A 21,293-nucleotide genomic window follows, 5' to 3' on the forward strand; every position below is an offset into this window, starting at 1 on the left:
ACTCACTCTGCACTCACTGTCACTCTCGCACTCACTCTCGCACTCACTGTCACTCTCGCACTCTCTGCACTCACTGTCACTCTCGCACTCACTCTGCACTCTCGCACTCACTCTTCAGTCACTGTCACTCTCACTCTGCACTCACTGTCACTCTTGCACTCACTCTGCACTCTTGCACTCACTCTGCACTCACTGTCACTCTTGCATTCACTCTGCACTCACTGTCACTCTTGCACTCACTCTGCACTCACTGTCACTCTCGCACTAACTCTGCACTCACTGTCGCTCTCGCACTCACGCTGCACTCACTGTCACTCTGCACTCACTCTGCACTCTCGCACTCTGCACTCACTGTCACTCTCCACTCACTGTCACTCTCGCACTCACTCTGCACTCACTGTCACTCTCGCACTCACTCTGCACTCACTCTGCACTGACTGTCACTCTCACACTCACTCTGCACTCACTCTCGCACTCACTGTCACTCTCGCACTCACTGTCACTCTCGCACTCACTGTCACTCTCGCCCTCACTCTGCACTCACTGTCACTCTGCACTCACTTTCACTCTCGCACTCACTCTGCACTCACTGTCGCTCTCGCAATCATGCTGCACTCACTGTCACTCTCGCACTCACTCTGCACTCACTGTCGCTCTCACACTCACGCTGCACTCACTGTCGCTCTCACACTCACGCTGCACTCACTGTCGCTCTCACACTCACGCTGCACTCACTGTCACTCTGCACTCACTCTGCACTCGCACTCTGCACTCACTGTCACTCTCGCACTCACTTTGCACTCACTGTCACTCTTGCACTCTGCACTCACTGTCACTCTCACTCTCCACTCACTCTCGCACTCACTGTCACTCTCGCACTCACTTTGCACTCACTGTCACTCTCCCACTCTGCACTCACTGTCACTGTCACTCTGCACTCACTTTCACACTCACTCTGCACTGACTGTCACTCTCACACTCACTCTGCACTCACTGTCACTCTCGCACTCACTTTGCACTCACTGTCACTCTCGCACTCTGCACTCACTGTCACTGTCACTCTGCACTCACTCTCACTGTCACTCTGCACTCACTTTCACACTCACTCTGCACTCACTGTCGCTCTCGCACTCATGCTGCACTCACTGTCACTCTCGCACTCACTCTGCACTCACTTTCGCTCTCACACTCACGCTGCACTCACTGTCACTCTGCACTCTCGCACTCACTGTCACTCTCACTCTGCACTCACTGTCACTCCCGCACTCACTTTGCACTCACTGTCACTCTCGCACTCTGCACTCACTATCACTCTCACTCTGCACTCACTGTCACTCTCGCACTCAATCTGCACTCTCGCACTGTTGGACCCGGCCTCGTGGCGTGGTCCTACCTCTCCAGCGCGGCGGGCCCCAGACGACATCAGCCCTCCACTCCGCCTCGGGCAGCCCCTCCAGCCCGACCATGCACGACCTACATTGCCGGTCCGGTTACCATCCCAGATCAACACTACCGGCCTAGCTCCATCCCAGGCCCATCACGCCCGAACACGAGGCCTTCCCCGACGCCATCTTGGAACCTCCACGTCCGGGGTACGTGGCCTCTGCCCTAGCCCCGGCTCCAGCGAAGCCCCGACATCGAGGCGCCAGGATCCACCCAGGCGGTCGAGTGGCCACTCGACGGATCCCGGAGGAAAGGGGAGTTTCGATGGTCCCCAGCCGTCCCCGGACGCCTGGTATCGATCGCCTCCGGCCTCCCTGGGCGCTGGCTCCACCCCCCTGCTGGGTGTCTGGACACCATCATCCCGGCCCCTCCGGCCCCCATGCGCGAGGGTCCGGACATCAAAGGACTCCAGCCCTATATCTGGGCCAGCCCCGGAGCAGGACCCCAGTTGTATCCTGGACTGGAAGCCCTGCTGACGCTGTCACGGCCGACACCAGACGAACTCATCCTTCCTGTAACCCGAAGCCATCTTGAGAGCCTGCTGGCGCTGCCGTGGCCTACCTCGCTGAGACCATCTTGAGAGCCTGCTGGCGCTGCCGCGGCCTACCTCGCTGAAACCATCTTGAGAGCCTGCTGGCGCTGCCGCGGTCCGACCTCTCGGAACCCCCCAGCTCGAGGATTGAGAGCTGTGCGTAGGGTATCCCTTCTTCCACCCAAGTTGAGACTGTCTGTTAGACGGGGACCTGGAGGGTCGGCCGAGCACAAGGGGAGAGGCCTCCGGTGAGGGCCGTCCCCAGCGATCGTACAGACAAGTAACTTCCCCCCCACAGATGGACACCACACGAAGATCAGATTAACACCTTTTATAGGCAGTTCTTGAAGTAAGGTAGCACAATACACTGAGATCTGGACACGATGATCCTCTCAATTCTAGTCTCTATTAGGGAAGGGGGTAGCGGGACAGTCTTGGTACCCGTAGGTACGGCGGTGGAACGGTGATAGCTCACAATCCTCGAGCTCGGTGTTCGGACGGGTCAGACCGCGGCAGCGCCAGCAGGTCCCGAAGAGGTCGTAGGTGGCAACGGGCCGCGGCAGCGCCTGCAGGTCCCAGCAAGGATGACGGTTACAACGGGCCGCGGCAGCGCCAGCAGGTCCCAACGAGGATGAAGGTTACAACGGGCCGTGGCAGCGCCAGCGGGTCCCACGAGGATGAAGGTTGCAGAAGGCCGCGGCAGCGCCAGCAGGCAGGACAATAGTTCACAAGGCAGGGCTGCGGCAGCGCCAGCAGTCCGTCAAGGATGAGTTCATCGCGGTCTCTCTCGACTCCAGGATACAACTGCCTTCCTGTTCTGGGGCTGCCTCAGTTATAGGTCTGGCGCTCTTTGATGTCCGGACCCTCGCTCTTGGAGGTCGGGAGGTCCGGGATGAGGGAGTCCAGACACCCAGCAGGGGGGTGGAGCCAGCGCCCGGGGAGGCTGGGGGTGATCGGCACCTGGCGGGAGAGAGCCATCGACACTTCTTACTCCCATTGACCTGCCAAGTGGTCCGTTCACCTCCTGGGTGGATGGTGGTGCCGGGATGTCGGGGCCTGGCCAGGCCCGGGGTTGGGGTCGAGCTGAGGCCACGCGGCCTCGTGGCGCAGGGTCCAAGATGGCGGCTGGCCCGGGCAAGGGTGCTGACGGTGGCCCAGGCCAGGGACACAGGGATTCCCGGGAGCAGACGTCCCATGGGGGGACGGGTTGCGGGTTGCTTCTGCGGGTAGCACCCGGAGGGCCGGTTCCAGGGCCCTGTCATGCGGGGAGGGAGCGAGCCCTTCATGGGGCCTGTCCAACATGCGTCCCCCCCAGCTGAAGGCGGGGAGAGTCACCCATCCTCTTGGGGACTTTCCTCGTCGAGGCGGAAAAAGCGGGACAGGCCATCCGCGTTGGCGTGGTCTTGACCAGGGCGATGCTCCACAGTGAAATCCATCCCCTGCAGGGAGATGGACCATCGCAATAGTTTGGGGTTCTCCCCCCGCATTTGCATTAGCCATTGCAGGGGCCGGTGATCTGTTTGTACCCGGAAGTGGGTTCCGAAGAGGTAAGGCCGGAGCTTCTTGAGGGCCCACACTACGGCGAAGGCCTCCCTCTCAATAGTGCTCCAGCGCTGCTCTCGGGGCAGTAGGCGTCTGCTGATGAAGGCCACTGGTTGGTCGACTCCCTCGGGGTTCAGTTGGGAGAGGACGGCCCCAATACCATAGTCGGAGGCATCGGTCTGAACGATGAACTCGCGGCTGTAGTCGGGGGCCTGGAGCACAGGAGCGGTGCACATGGCGGCCTTCAGCTTCTCGAAGGCCGCTTGACAGTCGGGAGTCCAGTTGACTCTTTTTGGGTGGTTCTTAGACGTGAGTTCCGTGAGGGGCCCCACAATGCTGCCATAGTCCTTCACGAACCGCCGGTAGTATCCGGTGAGCCCCAGAAAGGCTCGGACCTCGGTTTGTGTTTCGGGGGGTTGCCAGGACTGAATGGCAGCTACCTTGAGTTGAAGGGGGGCCACCAGACCGCTCCCCACTTGGTGTCCGAGGTAGGTCACGGACCCCTGGCCGATTTGGCACTTGCTGGCCTTTATTGTGAGGCCGGCCTGTTGGAGGGCCTGCAGGACCTCTCGGAGGTGGAGGAGGTGGTCTGTCCAGTGGCGGCTGTATACCGCGATGTCGTCCAGGTAGGCGGCGCTGAATTCTTCGAGGCCCGCCAATACCTGGTTCACCAGTCTTTGAAAAGTGGCTGGAGCGTTTTTCATGCCGAATGGCATCACTCTAAAATGGTAGTGCCCATCCGGGGTGGAGAAAGCGGAACGTTCTTGGGCCCTGGGGGTGAGGCCGATCTGCCAGTAGCCCGCTGTCAGGTCGAAGATGCTTAGGTAGTGGGCTGCCCCCATGCGGTCGACTAGTTCATCTGCTCGGGGGATAGGGTGAGCGTCGGTTCGGGTGACCGCGTTCAGACCCCGATAGTCGAATCGGAGCTCAGGGGTGGTGCCCGGGGCCGCGGCCTTGGGGACCAGTACGACCGGGCTGGCCCAGGGACTGTCCGAAGGTTCGATGACTCCGAGGGCGAGCATCTTGGAGACTTCTTCTTGGATGCAGGTCCGTACCCGATCCGGTACTCGGTACGCCCGGTGTCGGACAGGAGGACTGTCCCCCGTGTCCACGTCGTGCAGGCACCAGGAGGTGACTCCGGGTGTGAGAGAAAACAGGTCTGCGAACGGCAGCAGGAGGGCCCGACAATCTTGACGCTGCTCCGGGGTCAGGGCCTCGGAGAGTCGGACCCCGTCCACCGAACCATCTCTTTCACGGGTCCTCAGTAGGTCAGGGAGGGGCTCGGAGTCTCCTTCTGCGCCACTGTCGGTAGCCATCAGCAGGCTGAGCTCTGAGCGTGCGAGGTGTGGTTTGAGTCTGTTGGCGTGGAGAACCCGGAGGGGGTTCCGGGGGGATTCCAGGTCGATGAGATAGGTGACGGGGCTCTTGCGCTCGATCACCTTGAAGGGCCCCATCCATTTGTCCTGCAAGGCACACGGTTCGATGGGGGACATCACCCATACCTGCTGACCCGGTTCAAACTCGATGGAGGAGGCATGTTGATCGTACCACTTCTTCATGTCCTCTTGACTGGCCTCAAGATTGGCTTTGGCGATCTCCCTGAATCGCCGGGTCTGATTGCGGAGGGTCAGGAGGTACTTGTAGACGTCTGGAGGGGTTTTAGGGGGGCCATTTCCCATTCCTCCTTCACTAGGCTGAGAGGCCCGCGAACGGGGTGTCCGTACAGGAGTTCGAAGGGGCTGAAGCCGAGGGACTTCTGGGGGACTTCTCGGTAGGCGAAGAGGAGGCACGGTAGTAGCACGTCCCACTGGCGGCGTAGGGGTTCTTCTAACCCCATGATCATCCCCTTGAGAGTGCGGTTGAACCGCTCGACCAGTCCGTTTCCCTGGGGGTGATAGGGGGTTATGAATCGGTAAGTGACCCCGCACTGCTGCCAGAGGGATTTCATATACTTTGAAATAAAGTTCGTACCCCTGTCGCTGACGACTTCCCGGGGGAAGCCCACTCGAGAAAAGATCCCCATTAAGGCTCGACCTACTACTGGGGCTGTTATCGTACGGAGGGGGACCGCTTCAGGATAGCGGGTGGCGTGGTCCACCAGGACCAGGATGAAGCGATGCCCTTGTGCTGTTCGGGGGTCCAGGGGCCCCACAATGTCTATTCCCACCCTTTCGAACGGGGTGGTCACCACGGGGAATGGTTGTAGGGGTGCCTTGAGTTTGCGGCCGTTCTTCCCGCTGGCCTGGCAGGTCTGGCAGGACCGGCAGTGGTTGGAGACGTCATTTCTCATTTTGGGCCAAAAAAAGTGAGTCACTAGGCGGTGGTAGGTTTTTGTCTTGCCCCAGGTGCCCAGCCAGGGGGACATCATGGGCTGTTAGACGGGGACCCTGAGGGTCGGCCGTCTACTGAGGGAGAGGTCCCCGATGAGGACCACCTCCGGCGATTGTACAGATATGTCACCTCCCTCCCCACAAACAGCCACCACACCAGGTTGAGTTCAATACTTTTATATAAGGTTTGTAGGGCACGGATATTGGCGATACAGGATATCTCGGACCCGAGGGTCCTCTCACTTCTAGTCTCTGTAGGGAAAAAGGGGGTAGCGGGACAGTCTTGGTACCGGGTCGGTACAGGAGGTGGCAAGAGGTGAGCTCACAATCCTCGAGGCTGGCGAGTCTGCAAGTCGGGCCGCGGCAGCGCCAGCAGGCCAAGACGATGGTTTCACGAGGCAGAGGGCCGCGGCAGCGCCAGCAGGCCAAGACGATGGTTTCACGAGGCAGAGGGCCGCGGCAGCGCCAGCAGGCCAAGACGATGGTTTCACGAGGCAGAGGGCCGCGGCAGCGCCAGCAGGCCAAGACGATGGTTTCACGAGGCAGAGGGCCGCGGCAGCGCCAGCAGGCCAAGACGATGGTTTCACGAGGCAGAGGGCCGCGGCAGCGCCAGCAGGCCAAGACAATGGTTTCACGAGGCAGAGGGCCGCGGCAGCGCCAGCAGGCCAGTCGCGGATGAGTTCTTCTCGGGTCTCTCGACTCCAGGATACAACTGCCTTCCTGGTCTGGCCCTGCCCCAGTTATAGGTCTGGTCCCCTTTGATGTCCGGACCCTCGCGCCTGGGGGCCGGGAGGTCCGGGATGAGGGAGTCCAGACACCCAGCAGGGGGGTGGAGCCAGCGCCCAGGGCAGCCTGGGGTGATCGACACCTGGCGGAGGAGAGCCGTTGACGATTCCTTCTCCCATTGACTCGCCAAGTGGTCACTCTGCCTCCTGGGAGGAGGTTGGTGCCTCGATGTCGGGGCCGGCCGGGCCCAGGGTTAGGGTCGAGTTGAGGCCACGCGGCCTCGTGCTGTAGTACCCCAAAATGGCGGCTGGGCCGAGGCCGGGGTGCGGATGGTGACCCGGGCCAGCTGGGTCCGGAGCTGGTGTCTTGTGGTGGAGGGATGGCAGGTTACTTCGGGTGGTCGCCGGGGACTCTGGTTGGGGATTCAGGGAGAGCCAGGGTCCGGGTCCCGTTGCGGGGAGGGGGGACAGCCCGACCATGCGGCCTGTCCAACATGGGCCAAGTTCAACAGGAAGTCTCTGAAGTGGAGGGGCACCACCAGCACTCGACCGGCCCCCAGCTCTGCGATTCTCTGCTCGCTGTACAAGAGATCATTGTCCCAATAAACCCAGTGGGCCCCGGTGGTGTCTCCTTGGCCCTGGGCGAGCGCTTGCTGTCGCAGTCCCTCGAGGGAGGGACAGGTCTTTTGCTCCTGCCGGAACTGTTCTTGGGTGGGCCCCCCTTCTTGACGCCACTGAGCCAGGTCGGGAAGTTCGGGGGGCTGTGCGGACCCCTCTGGGGTTGGTTCCGGGTGGTCGGTATGGATGGAGTCTTCTTCGGGAGCGATCGGGGGAGGAGGTGCGGACCATTCGGGTTCTTCCGGTCCAGGGATGGTGCGGGTGGCCATGGACCGGGTGGTCACGCACGCCCAGTCCGGGAGACCCAACATCCCCAGATGCTCTCTTCTTTCAACAGCTGCCCACGGGGAGCTCTCGAGATTGTTCCCCAGGAGGCAGTCCACGGGGGCATCGTCGCGGACAGTTACTTTTAGCATGCAGGACACTCCTCTCCATTCGAAGGGGACGCAGGCCATCCGACACAGGCTCTCCGAATTGTCCGCCGATCGGACGGGGCAAAAAACGTTTGGCAGGATTTGTTCTGGGGTCACCAGGTGACAGCGGACGGCCGTCACACTGGCCCCGGTGTCACGCAGGGCTTCGGCCTTGCGCCCATTTATGCTCACCCATTGGCTGTACTTCCGAGTGTTGGCTGGCAGGGGAGTCCGCGGGACCATGTCTCTTCCCCCTAGGCAGGCCAGGGTCATGGCGGCAGGTTCCCACTCGAACTGCTCCGACTCGTATGCTTCAGTGTCTTCGGAGACTTGTTCTTCTCCTAGGACGGCGGCCGCCACCTGGCGGGGCCCGGGCGCCGGGTTCTTCGGGCAGGTCGGGTCACTGGCGTAGTGGCCGACTCGCTGGCATCGGTGACACGTAACGTTGGCTCGGAACCCCGGTCGCATCGGGGGGTTGCCCCGGCCGGCCGGGGGCGGGCCGTTGTTGGCGGGAGCGGCCGGGACGGCGTCTCTGCCCCGGCCCTGTCCTCCTCCTCCTCCTCGGGGACGATGCTGACCTTGGTTGGTTCTGTTCTGCTCGTTTGGCCCACTCCGGGTCACTCGGGTGCTCTCCCATCGGTCAGCCTCGGCGGCGAGCTGCCGTGGGTCAGTCAATTTACTGTTGAGGAGGTGCTGCCTGAGCTCGACGAAGCAGTTGTTGGAGAGGTGCTCCCACACCATGAGATTGAAGAGTTGTTCGTAGGTGGTTACGTTGTTACCCTTGATCCACCCCTCGAAGGCTCGGCTGAAGTAGTTTACGTACTCCAACCAAGTTGTACCTTGGATCCGGGTGCAGTTGCGGAACCTCTGGCGGTACATTTCGGGCGTAAGCCCATATCGGCTGAGGAGGGCGGCCTTCATGTGGTCATAGGACGTCATTTGATGGTCCGGAAGCTGCAGCAGGGCATCCCGGCCCTCATTGACGAATCTTCCCCATAGCCCAGCTCCCCAGTCACTTCGAGTGATCCGGTGGGCCGTCATGGCGATCTTGTAGGCCTTGAACCACTGCTGTATGTCGTCGTTCCGGTGGTATTCTCGGACCACATCCTTGGGGATGTGGACCTTCTGTTCGGTAGTACCCGGGGAGCGTGGTGGCTCGGGCACCCCTAGGTTTGTGTTCAGTTTGCGTATTTCTATCTCTGCTAGTTTGCACTCGTGTTCGTATGCCAGTCTTTTTTCTTCGAGATCCCTCTGTCTCTGTTTTTCCTCTAGCTCTTCTCTGAGCCGTAAGTGTTCTAAGTTTATTTTCTGTTCCGCCAGCTTCAATTCTCCGTCTAATTTAAGCCGTGCCAAGTCTAGCTCGTGTAGTCTATTTTTTTCCCGCTCCTGGATCTCTTCTCGGGAGGGACCTGTTCTCCGTTCTTCCGTCAGGGTGGTGTTGACTTCCGGGGCTTCGAGGTCCCGGGGTGTGGCGGTATTCGTCTCTGTCCAGGCCTCTAGGGCGTTTTTGAAGTCTTCTTTTGTGCTTAGCCCGGTGGTAGCAATGCCTAAGTCCATGCAAAATTGTTTTAGCTCTCGGTGGCTGTATTCCTCCAGCTTTTCCATCTGGAACTTCTCTGCCGATCCGCTCTCTTTGGTCGTCATTGTGGTTTAGTCGTAGGGTGAGTTACTATCTGTATGGTACGCGTTGGTTCGGATCGCGCCGCTGGCCACCAATGTTAGACGGGGACCTGGAGGGTCGGCCGAGCACAAGGGGAGAGGCCTCCGGTGAGGGCCGTCCCCAGCGATCGTACAGACAAGTAACTTCCCCCCCACAGATGGACACCACACGAAGATCAGATTAACACCTTTTATAGGCAGTTCTTGAAGTAAGGTAGCACAATACACTGAGATCTGGACACGATGATCCTCTCAATTCTAGTCTCTATTAGGGAAGGGGGTAGCGGGACAGTCTTGGTACCCATAGGTACGGCGGTGGAACGGTGATAGCTCACAATCCTCGAGCTCGGTGTTCGGACGGGTCAGACCGCGGCAGCGCCAGCAGGTCCCGAAGAGGTCGTAGGTGGCAACGGGCCGCGGCAGTGCCTGCAGGTCCCAGCAAGGATGACGGTTACAACGGGCCGCGGCAGCGCCAGCAGGTCCCAATGAGGATGAAGGTTACAACGGGCCGTGGCAGCGCCAGCGGGTCCCACGAGGATGAAGGTTGCAGAAGGCCGCGGCAGCGCCAGCAGGCAGGACAATAGTTCACAAGGCAGGGCTGCGGCAGCGCCAGCAGTCCGTCAAGGATGAGTTCGTCGCGGTCTCTCTCGACTCCAGGATACAACTGCCTTCCTGTTCTGGGGCTGCCTCAGTTATAGGTCTGGCGCTCTTTGATGTCCGGACCCTCGCTCTTGGAGGTCGGGAGGTCCGGGATGAGGGAGTCCAGACACCCAGCAGGGGGGTGGAGCCAGCGCCCGGGGAGGCTGGGGGTGATCGGCACCTGGCGGGAGAGAGCCATCGACACTTCTTACTCCCATTGACCTGCCAAGTGGTCCGTTCACCTCCTGGGTGGATGGTGGTGCCGGGATGTCGGGGCCTGGCCAGGCCCGGGGTTGGGGTCGAGCTGAGGCCACGCGGCCTCGTGGCGCAGGGTCCAAGATGGCGGCTGGCCCGGGCAAGGGTGCTGACGGTGGCCCAGGCCAGGGACACAGGGATTCCCGGGAGCAGACGTCCCATGGGGGGACGGGTTGCAGGTTGCTTCTGCGGGTAGCACCCGGAGGGCCGGTTCCAGGGCCCTGTCATGCGGGGAGGGAGCGAGCCCTTCATGGGGCCTGTCCAACACTGTCCCGCTACCCTACCCCCCTTTTACGAGACTTTACGGATCCCTCGATCTGCCTGTATATACTACCAAGAACCAGCAACCTTTATTATCTATAAAAGCTTAAGAATTTGACCTCCTGTGTGGTGTCCGTGTGTAGTGTTGTGATTACTCTGCTGTACGATCCTAGGAGAGGACCCTCACCCAGGAGGCCTCTCGGTAACGCTCGGCTACTTCTCGACGGAGGGGTGGACCTAGGGGTGGTCGGCCAGACATCTTCTACCTCCCCCGGGGTCGCCTTTCTAACATTGGTGGCAAGCGCCGGGATCCGAGCCCACGCAGATCGTACAGAGTGTGATTCACTCACTACCAAGAAAAACCCACTACGACCATGAGCACAGAATTCCAGAAAGAGAAAATGGAAGACTACAGTCACAAGGAGCTAAAGCAATTCTGCAAAGACCTAGGCATCGCTACCACTGGCTTAAGCACCAAAGAAGACTTTAAATCGGCCCTGCAGGCCTGGGTGGACGCCAGCGACGCGCCACCCCCGAGTGAAGATAAACCGGGCCCGAACGGAGGCCCGGAGGCTGAGTCGAACCCAGCGGGAGGGAGACCCGCAAACCCAGACACGGGCCTCTCCCACGAAGACGCCCGAGAACGAGAGAGGAACCGGCTCCACGAGTTGGAACTTGCTCGACTCAGACAAGAAGGAGAGTTCCAGCTGGCAGAAAGGAAGTTAGCCCTCGAGCAGCTACGGCTAGAAGGAGACCTAGAAGAAAGGCGGAGACAAAGAGACCTCGAGGAGAAAAAACTCATGCTCGAGCACGAACGCGGCCTCAAAGAACTGGAAATTAAGGCCAAGACAAACGACACCGGCACCTCCGGAGGCAAGACCTCACCCCCCCGGTGGACACGAAGGTGCACATACCCAAGGATGTCGTCAAAGAGTACTATAAGAACGACGACATCCAACAGTGGTTCAAAGCCTATGAGGTCGCCATGACCGCCCATCGAGTACCCCTCAAGGACTGGGGTGCCGGTCTGTGGGGGAAGTTTATCAACGAAGGGAGAGACGCCCTGCTGGAGCTCCCTGATACCGAGATGACCTCGTACGAGCACATGAAGACCGCCCTCCTCACTCGCTGCGGACTCACCCCCGAGATGTACCGGCAGCGATTCCGAGACTGCAAAAAAATCCCCGGTACCACGTGGGTGGAGTACGTAAACTTTTACAGCAGAGCCTTCGAGGGGTGGATCAGAGGCTGTCAGGCCACCACCTACCAGCAATTGGTCGACCTCATTCTATGGGAACATCTGGCCAATAACTGCTTCATTGAACTCCGGCAGCACCTCCTTGACAGCAAACTGACTGAGCCACGAAAGCTCGCTGTCGAGGCGGATAGATGGGTGAGCACCCGAGTTCCCCGGAGTCCGATGGGAGACTACGGCCGGGGATCCCCGGGGAACCACCGACCCCGAGGCGGTGGAGGAGGCCAGAGCTGGGGACGGGACGCACCCCAGGGGTCCTCCCCTACCTCCACGTCGCCATCCCTGGGCCGAAGAGGGCCCCCCCCAGCCAGACCCGGGCCCCGCCCGAATGTTACGTGCCACAGATGCCAGCGACAGGGCCATTACGCGAATGACCCTCTTTGCCCAATGAACCAGCGACCCGGCACCACCGGTCCCCCAAACCGCCAGATCGCGGCCGCCGCCCTGGGTGAAGAAAGAAGCGAGGAAGAGGACGACAACCACGAGCAGGCCGAATGGGAGCCCGCCGCTATGACCTTAGCATGCCTGGGTACCCACGACCTGGTCCCCCGAGACCCGATCCCAGGCAACACCCAGAAATACCGCCAGTGGGTCACCATCAATGGACGCCGGGCCGAAGCCCTCCGGGACACTGGAGCCAGCGTGACAGCGGTCCGCTGCCATCTGGTGACCCCAGAACAGATCCTTCCTAACGTCCTGTGCCCAGTCCGGTCGGCGGACAACTCGGAGACTTTGTGCCAGATGGCCCGCATCCCCTTCGAGTGGGGAGGAGTGTCGGGCATGCTGAAAGTGACTGTCCGAGACGATGCCCCCGTGGACTGCCTCCTTGGGAACGACCTGGAAAGTTCCCCCTGGGCCGGCGTCGAACGGAGAGAGCACCTGGGGATGCTAGGCCTTCCCGAGTGGGTCTGTGCGACCACCCGCTCCATGTCCGCCCGAGCCTCCACCCCAACGGAGGAAGCCCCGACCGAGGAGCCGGAGTGGCCCGCACCTCCGCCGCCCGCCGTCCCCGAGGACGCCGACCCCAAACCCGGCCCCCAGGGGCCAGACCAAGAAGATCTCACCGAGCTCGGCCACCTTCCAGAACTAGCTCAATGGCGCCAAGAAGGTGGCCCCACCCGCAAACAATTCCGGCAGGAACAGAAAACCTGCCCCTCCCTCGAGGGAATCCGACAGCAAGCCGCTACTCAAGCCGCTGGAGACCCCGCGGGGTCCCACTGGGTCTATTGGGACAACGACCTTCTCTACAGTGAGCAAAATATTGCCGAACTAGGGGCCAGCCGGGTACTGGTCGTGCCCCTCCGATTCAGAGACTTCCTCCTGAACTTAGCACATGATGTGCCCCTCACCGGGCACCTGGGGCAGGACAAGACTTACAGCCGCCTGGTGACCCATCTCTATTGGCCGAAAATGCGCAACGATGTGCATAACCACTGCAGAACCTGCCCGACCTGTCAAGCCAGCGGGAAGAGTGGGGGGGAAAGTCAAAGCCCCGCTCCAGCCGTTTCCCGTGGTGACTACCCCCTTCGAGCGAGTGGGAATAGACATCGTAGGGCCCCTGGACCCTCGCACCTCGCAGGGGCACCGCTTCATCCTCGTCCTGGTGGACCATGCCACCCGCTATCCCGAGGCCATCCCCCTCCGAACCATCACGGCCCCCGTGGTGGGCCGAGCCCTCATGAGCATCTTCTCCCGAGTCGGCTTCCCCCGAGAAGTCGTGAGTGATCGGGGCTCCAACTTTATATCGAAGCATATGCGGTCCCTATGGCAACAGTGCGGGGTCACCTATAAGTTCACCACCCCGTATCACCCCCAAGGAAATGGACTAGTGGAACGGTTTAACAGAACACTGAAGGGGATGATCAAGGGCCTAGAGGAGCCGCTCCGACGCAAATGGGATGTCCTGCTGCCCTGCCTCCTATTCGCCTACCGAGAGGTACCCCAGAAGTCCCTAGGGTTCAGCCCTTTTGAACTATTGTACGGGCACCCGGTCCGAGGCCCCCTCAACCTGGTCAAGGAGGGCTGGGAGACAGCCGTTCGAGATGCCCCACCGGATGTCTACCGATACCTCCTGACGCTTCGCAACCAGACTCGGAAGTTCAGGGAACTTGCCGAGGCCAACCTAGAGGCCAGCCAGGAGGAAATGAAGCGCTGGTATGACCAGAACGCCTCGTCCATCGAGTTCGAGCCAGGCCAGCAGGTCTGGGTCATGTCCCCGGTTGAACCTTGTGCCCTCCAGGACAAATGGACGGGGCCCTTCAAAGTGGTGGAGCGCAAAAGCCCCGTCACCTATCTGGTGGACATGGAGTCCCCCAGGAACCCCCTCCGGGTTCTACACGCTAACCGGTTCAAGCCGCACTTTGCCCGCACTGAACTAAGTCTGCTGTTAGCGACCGATGACGGAGCTGAAGACGACTCCGAACCTCTGCCAGATCTCATGAGCACCTCCGAGAAAGACGGCTCCATCGAAGGGGTCAGGCTCTCCTCTACCCTGACCCCAGAGCAGCAACAAGACTGCCGGAAGCTGCTGGGACAATTTGCGGATCTGTTTTCCCTCACTCCGGGGGTCACCCGGTGGTGTGTCCACGATGTGGACACCGGAGACAGCCCGCCGGTAAGACACCGAGCTTTCCGAGTGCCCGACCGGGTTCGGGCCTGCATCCAATCAGAAGTGGCCAAGATGTTAGCTCTGGGGGTAGTCGAACCCTCCGACAGTCCATGGGCCAGTCCCGTTGTCCTGGTCCCTAAAGCCGCCACCCCCGGAACAGCTCCGGAACTCCGGTTCTGTGTTGACTACCGGGGACTGAATGCAGTCACCAGGACCGACGCCCATCCCATCCCCAGGGCGGATGAACTGATCGATCGCCTGGGAGCCGCCAAATACCTCAGCACCTTCGATCTCACGGCTGGGTATTGGCAGATCGGCCTTACCCCTGGTGCACAAGAGCGATCGGCCTTCTCGACCCCTGATGGCCACTATCACTTCAAAGTGATGCCCTTCGGCCTGAAAAACGCCCCGGCCACCTTCCAGAGACTAGTGAACCAGGTGCTGGCCGGACTAGAGGAATACAGCGCCGCCTATCTAGATGACATTGCTGTGTACAGCCTTCATTGGGATGAGCACCTGACCCACCTCTGGGAGGTCCTGACGGCCCTCCGACGGGCCGGACTCACCATCAAAGCCAGCAAGTGCCAGATAGGCCAAGGGTCCGTGACCTATCTGGGCCACCAAGTGGGGAGCGGCCAAGTAGCTCCCCTCCAACCAAAGATAGACGCCATCCGGGCCTGGGAGCCCCCGGTCACTCAGACCGCCGTCCGAGCCTTCCTGGGGCTCACTGGATATTATCGGCGATTTATAAAGGACTACGGGAGCATTGTGGGGCCCCTCACAGAACTGACCTCAAAGAAACTACCGCAGAAGGTGCACTGAACCCCTGCGTGCCAAACAGCCTTCGAGACTCTAAAGACTGCCATGTGCACCGCCCCTGTGCTCCAAGCCCCTGACTACAGCCGAGAGTTTGTGGTCCAAACTGACGCCTCGGAGCACGGCATCGGGCGGTCCTGTCACAAGTTAACCCCGAAGGGGTCGACCGGCCTGTGGCCTTCATCAGCCGGCGGCTGCTGGCAAGAGAACAGCGGTGGAGCACCATCGAGAGGGAGGCCTTCGCCGTGGTGTGGGCCCTCAAGAAGCTCCGGCCCTACCTCTTCGGCGCCCACTTCCGAGTCCAGACCGACCACCGGCCCCTGCGGTGGTTGATGCAGATGCGGGGGGAAAACCTCTCGACGGATCCGGAGGAAAGGGGAGTTTCGATGGTCCCCAGCCGTCCCCGGACGCCTGGTATCGATCGCCTCCGGCCTCCCTGGGCGCTGGCTCCACCCCCCTGCTGGGTGTCTGGACACCATCATCCCGGCCCCTCCGGCCCCCAGGCGCGAGGGTCCGGACATCAAAGGACTCCAGCCCTATATCTGGCCCAGCCCCGGAGCAGGACCCCAGTTGTATCCTGGACTGGAAGCCCTGCTGACGCTGTCACAGACGAACTCATCCTTCCTGTAACCCGAAGCCATCTTGAGAGCCTGCTGGCGCTGCCGTGGCCTACCTCGCTGAGACCATCTTGAAAGCCTGCTGGCGCTGCCGCGGCCTACCTCGCTGAGACCATCTTGAGAGCCTGCTGGCGCTGCCGTGGCCCGACCTCTCGGAACCCCCCAGCTCGAGGATTGAGAGCTGTGCGTAGGGTATCCCTTCTTCCACCCAAGTTGAGACTGTCCCGCTACCCTACCCCCCTTTTACGAGACTTTACGGATCCCTCGATCTGCCTGTATATACTACCAAGAACCAGCAACCTTTATTATCTATAAAAGCTTAAGAATTTGACCTCCTGTGTGGTGTCCGTGTGTAGTGTTGTGATTACTCTGCTGTACGATACTAGGAGAGGACCCTCACCCAGGAGGCCTCTCGGTAACGCTCGGCTACTTCTCGAAGGAGGGGTGGACCTAGGGGTGGTCGGCCAGACATCTTCTACCTCCCCCGGGGTCGCCTTTCTAACACGCACTCACTCTGCACTCTCGCACTCACTCTGCACTCACTGTCACTCATGCGCACGGACAGAATTCATGTCCCTATTACTTCATATAGCACACTTGTGCATTCATGCGCAACTCGGTCAGCCTCATCGCTACAGGTAAGTGACAACGCTGAGGTATTCATATCACTCATGGCATGGATAGACTGTGACTACAATAGTTTACTGGCCATCAGTCTTTCAACAAGTCCCCCTATCTGCGCTCCACTGTGAGCTCCAAACAATTAAGTACTGCTTGTGAAAATATCCCCTCCAGCAACGCCCCCCTCTGCTCCTTGCCACCGCCCCCGAAGGTTGAGCTCCCCAGCTTGGCTGCAAAGCCCCCGTTCCTCTCCATGATCCCTGGCACTACCAGGCTAGGCATGAAAAGAACCGAGAGCGCTGCACGCGATGGCGAAAGCGTGTTCACAGAGAAGACGTGCTGACACGGAGAGCTCCGTGAAATGGATTAAAAGAGAATCTCGAGAGTGGTGCACGAGCGCCCAGCATATGTCTTCAATTATCTCCGCCGTGACGGCCGAGATAATTGAAGATATATGGCCTTCTGGTGCGCGTAACAGACACCAATAGGCCATAGGCGGAGCTACGCGACCGCCTATGGCCTATTTCGTGTTCTTTTACTAAAGCACACGCACGCAAAGGCCAATAGCAATGCACCTAGGAAAAAACACGCACGAGCAGCGTGGAATCCCTAGGTACATTTTCAGAAGCCCTCAGAAAAGGACTCGTGGCTCCGCCCACTGCTGACGCAGTGGCTAGGCCGGAGACCTAAAAATGTGAGGTCTGCGAAAAGAAACACATTGAGGGAGGATCGAGATGCCAAAAACATTCCTTTCTCATTAGTCTTGCACAAGCGGTTGATGAGAGGAAGCAGCCGGGCGTTCAGACACTGAGCCATGCGCACAGTCATGGACCTCGTGGGGGCTGACTCTTCCAGTAATATGCAGAGGTGAGATGCAGGAGCTCGAAGAAGGAGTGAAAACAACAAAGCCTCATTCACAAGCAAATGGTCTTTTAAAGACTTGTGAAGTACTCGGGTGCGGCTGTGTGTGTGCCCGTGAAGCTGTCTCAGCCCGGGCTGAGGGGGTGGGTAGGGGGCTGAGGCCCTTTGAGCTCAAAAGGCCTGCCAATACCAATCTATCCCCGCTCCGTCCCGGCCTCCCAGTCATGGACACTGCAGAGGGCAAAGCAGAACTTTGATAGGTAGCGCATTCGCGCCTTAGATTGTCCAGCTTTTGTGCAGGGGGGAAGGCGTCCACCCTGTAAAATAAGTGGGGGGATGCCGTCCATCCGTGTGGTCCCCCGATTCGTGCCCTGGGGGCAGGGCTTTAAGTGGGCCGGGTCGCACCAGCAGTTTTATAAAGGCGGCCTCCAAATGGGTCTCTATCGGGCTCTGTTTTGTGCCCTGGCACAGGCAGTCCGTGTTTTTCCCGACTGCAGTGACAGCAGACACCTCGATGTGCCTGTGCCCACACTGCTCACTTCTCACTAGTGGAGACGTTGCGGCATAACGACATGCCAGGTGAGCGTTGTAGGGGAAAGGAAATCCTTTAAAGAGAGTCATTTTCTCTCTGGATTTCCCTTCTCTTTTTGAAACTCAGGAGCAGCAACATTGTCATGGGGTCACCAGCAGGGCCGGACTGGCCGTAGCGGGCACTGGGCGTTTCCCCAGTGGGCCGCCAGGGTGTGGGCCGTTTTTGTTACCGGGTCGGCAATCTCGACCCCTGTAACAAAATCGGCCAAAATCGGCCCTTGCAAACTGCTCGGCCGCACCCCTCCTACCCCCCAGGGGGGCCAGCTGAGCAGTTTGCCAGGGCCGATTTCTGTTCCCAGTCCGGCCCTGGTCACCAGGGCTTTAAGTGGAAGCTTTTTTAATATTATATACAAGCCATAGTTGCTGCTTCTTTATTTTAGGCAACTAACAACCACTGACAAAGCCAATAGTCCTGACTTGTTGTAGGTATGATGTTACTTGTTGTATCATATATCTGGATGCAATGACAGAAACAGCAAAATACAAGTCGGGCGGCGCACTATGCTAAACACAGATTTTTAGTTTATGTGTTTATAAACCATGCCCTTAATTATATTGGCCACGCCCCTTTGAGAGACCCCAACAGTTTTTTCATCCTACTTAAAGCCCTGAGTAAGGGGTAACGAGGAATTAAAGTGAAGTAAAATTGGGCTGCCAAAGTATAAATATAGAAATGATTTGAAACTGTAGAAAAAGGTAACAAGAAAAAGATGTGTAGCTGTGTGGTATGTCACGGTAATAAGTGACGAGTAGTAACGCCATCTTGCGTAGGACTAAGAAGGCATCCAGCAAAGTGTTGTGAACCATAGGGCAAACTAGGTCCTCCTGCAAGTAGTCTGGTGTGCTTCCGTACAGAATAAATATGGGGAAGTGTGAGAAATGAGGAATTAATTGTTATTATGGAAAGAAAAGAGGTTTTGGAAAAAGGAGCTTGCACCACCATATGTGAAGTTCCAAACAGTACAACGGCCTGCAGATATTAGATGCGAGCAGGTAACCAGAGTACAGAGATGGCGGCACTTTGACAATTTTGTGTATAATATAACATTTTTGAGGTTGAATACAAACTACAGCTCGGTATATACTAGTTATTGTATTGTTAAACTGAGCATTGTATTATCTGATGTCATTGAGATATTAATAACACGCATATTCAGTAAATATGAACTCGTGCTGATAGTTTGCCAAGTGGCGTAGCCGGAAGCAGAGTGGCTCCGGAGGTGTACAAACAGTATGCATAAACAGTGGCTGCAATTATTAGACATGATATGATCTAAGGTTGAACAGAAATTCGTGGTCAGTTCAGAATGTCTATTATGGACAGGGTTCTGTAGGATATCAACAAGCTGTCCATAACAATATAGTCTGTAATGATAAGTTTCTATTGGAAATGTGTCAGGTGATGCATTGGGCAGCATGGTAAATGAACCTGTACACAATAGTATGCATGTACAGTAAACATGCAGGCATGGTTGAAATAGTGGAGTCTAGGCCTCATCGCGGCACAAGTGGCTCGCAACAACTAGTTTCATCCAGGAGGCGGTTATGCACCGAGCCCTCGCTGAACCTCGGCTCTTACAGTTATTTTTGGTCTGGTTTATCAAACTATTTCAGGAAAAAATTCCAATGAAACAAGGATTCATGGTGATGGTTATTTATATAGGTGTTGTCACTCTTTCCGTAAGAGTGAGCGAAGAAGTGACTGACAGCCAACACGTGTTTCACCCCTTTATATGGCCATCCAGCCTGGGGCTTCTTCAGGGCGTAAAATTTCTTAGAAGACTTGGGTTGTCGGAGAAGGGAGGTCCTATAAATCTAGTGCTATGGGGCTTACTGCCGGTCTGGTCTTTCTCGTATTGTGGCTGACCCAGCTTGGCAATAGTATATTTATATTGGAAGATTTCTATGCTTTATGCACCTTCAATGTCCCATCCCTCTCAGAGTCTAATACCCTGACTGCTGAATAAAGCATTGGCTGCCGCTTCATCTGCCTCTTCTGTAAGACCTGCACTCCCAACAGGCCAGGGTTTTACGCCCAAACCTCCACAACCGACACCGCCAGTGTGTAGGTTGAGAGGAACCAGCTTTGATCTACCTGCGGAAGTGGTGGATCCCATCTTGGCTGCTCGCAGTCCATCTACAAATTCCATCTATTCTGGACGATGGAAAATGGTCAGTGGGGAAAGATAGTTGCAAGGGTCAATAGCTTCAAAAGAACAGCTGTGTATAGGCTCGAAAGGCATGCACATAAAGAAGGTAAGAGACAAACTTACCACCACAGCAACATAAGATGTGCAGGAGGAAACCTATCTGTAAACCCGTTCAAAAAACACAACACAACGGGTGACTTGAAGTAGAACGTTCATCCTTCAGGGGATGTCAATGAACTGCAGCCGCTGTCAATGCAATGACCGCAAGCTAGTACTACGAACTGGAAAAAAGGGGGCAACCCAGTAACACCAGGGCCTTGGTAGATCAATGATTAATAACACAAATGGTCCCTAAGGGGGAAGTATAGCCCTTGACTCCCACTGCAATAGTTTCCTAAGGAACCCTTCTTACAAGTAAGGTTTGCTTATGCATATAATGTATTTATTCTCGTTCCAACAAATTATTGTTCCAAACATAAAGCAACACCAAATACTTAACAGAGGTGCTCCTATTTGGTGACAGAGCAGCGAGAAGTGATGAGGTGAATAAATAGTGCGCAGAGTAATTGCCAATAGGAAGATTTTCACATATGACAGAGGATGTTTTATTCCGTATAATACATGGTTAAAGTATCAGTCGTCCTGATTTAGATATCGGCGGATGGGTTACTTCACAACACCGTCCACCGAAATATCAATGCCATTACAGCCTATGGGATTTATATTTCGGTGGACAGGATATCTGTCACCATAGTGACAGAGTAGCCCAAACCCCGAGACCCAAATCAGGCCCTTGGAGCTCTGGCCACTTGGTGACAGCTGCCCATTGAACATGTTCATTGCTGCACAGGGATCATTCAAGATGGCCGGCAATGGGGTGTTCGATTTCAGTCAAATGTTAGTGAAAGGAGTGTGCATAGTTTGTGAGGGAAGCCCTGTGAGTGTTCGCTGTGTAGCCTCGCAGTTGCTCACAGTTAACATTTGTAGGATGGAAAGAGTGAATGAAGGAGATTTAATACCCCTTGTTTGCAGTTTGAAATGACTTCTTCCCTTTGAAAGGTTTTGGAGCTTGATGATCAGAGCAGGGGACATTTCCCTGTGTTTTAGAGTTTGTCCTCGCGCTGCAGGTGCGCCGAGGCTCAGGGCCCGGTTAAAGGGGTTCTGTTGGTGGTGACACAAGTCACCCCTGTGGTCTGTCACTGCTGTGACACCAGAGCACTGAGTGGACTGTTCTTGAATTGTTGATAATTAGAACCTCGGCTCGTGCCACCTTGGTGTCCCGGGCCCTTCAGTGCTGTACCTTTGGCACGGGGAGTCCCGTGTATCAACGCTGCCCCTTATCTGCCCCAATCATCAA

This window comes from Lissotriton helveticus, chromosome 6, assembly GCF_964261635.1.
Source record: "Lissotriton helveticus chromosome 6, aLisHel1.1, whole genome shotgun sequence".
NCBI lineage: Eukaryota > Metazoa > Chordata > Amphibia > Caudata > Salamandridae > Lissotriton > Lissotriton helveticus.